Here is a 1,342-nt window from a genome sequence, read left to right as displayed (position 1 = left end):
ACCTGGAGAGGTGATAAGTTGTGGTTTGTGGTATTAGGCCTAGACTAAGGCAGAGAATACCAGTTAACTCCTGGCAGATTTCTGGGCTGCAAACCCTTAAAAAAAATAGAGTAAGTCTGGTTCACTCCCAAGATAGATGGGAACACACTCACTAACTTCTTGCTTGACTAACTCACTGAGAAATGGACTGGGAGGTACCAACTGTCCTTTAAGAAATACCAGGTGGGGAAAGTGCTGAAACAAACATGTATGACTAACCACAAACTTCTGCTTCTGTACAATGCTTGCTAACCTGCCCAGATACACCGGGGGAAGCCTGCGTGACAACCAGGATGCAGACCAAGTCTTGAAAATCCAACCCCTTAATGACTCGGGGCTGCTCTCACAAACCCCACATTGTGACACTGAGGTAGTCATCAGCAGCTCTTCAATAAAGGGACTCTTCTATGAATTCAGCTTTTTTTTTTTTTTTAAGACAGAGCCTCAAACTGTCCCCCTAGGTAGAGTGCCATGGCATCACAGCTCACAGCAACCTCCAACTCCTGGGCTTAAGTAAGTCTCCTGCCTCTACCTCCCAAGTAGCTGGGACCACAGGTGCCTGCCACAATGCCCAGCTATTTTTTGATTGCAGCTGTCATTGTTGTTTGGTGGGCCCAGGCTGGATTCAAACCGCCACCTTAGGTGTATATGGCTGGCACCTAAGCCACTTGAGCCACAGGCGCTGAGCCTGAATTCAGCTTTTTTGGCAGTGTAGTGTTTGGGGAACTCCTGGGCACAACAGTGGGGATATTTTTTAATAAGGGCCTATATGTCAAATCATTTCTAATTTGTCCTGTTATACATTTTGGAGGTTTTCTTAGAAAGAGTCTTACTCTGTTGACCTGGGTAGAGTGCCATGGTATCATAGCTCACAGCAACATCAAACTTTTGGTCTTAAGCAATCCTCCTGGCCTCAGCTACCTAAGTAGCAGAGATTATAGTTGCCCACTGAAATTCTCAGTTCTTTTTCTATTTATTTTATTTTTTTAGTAGAGACTGGATCTCACTCTTTCTCAAGCTTACTTTAAATTCTGGACTCAAGCAATCCACCCACCTCAGGCCTCCCAGAATGCTGGGATTACAGGCATAAGCCACCACACCCCACCCAAATGATACATTTGAAATGTATACAGTTGATTGCGTGTTAATTATACCACAATACAAATGCAGGAGAAACATATGTGGGTGTATCTTCCGTGTATACAATGTCAATTTTTTTTTTTTTTGAGACAGAGCCTCAAGCTGTCCCCCTGGGTAGAGTGCCGTGGCATTACAGCTCACAGCAACCTCCAACTCCTGGGCT

Source organism: Otolemur garnettii, unplaced genomic scaffold, assembly GCF_000181295.1.
Source record: "Otolemur garnettii isolate 467f Iridium unplaced genomic scaffold, OtoGar3 scaffold00428, whole genome shotgun sequence".
NCBI classification, from domain to species: domain Eukaryota; kingdom Metazoa; phylum Chordata; class Mammalia; order Primates; family Galagidae; genus Otolemur; species Otolemur garnettii.
The sequence above is the reverse complement of the archived record's forward strand: the minus strand, read 5'-3'. Positions refer to the sequence as shown.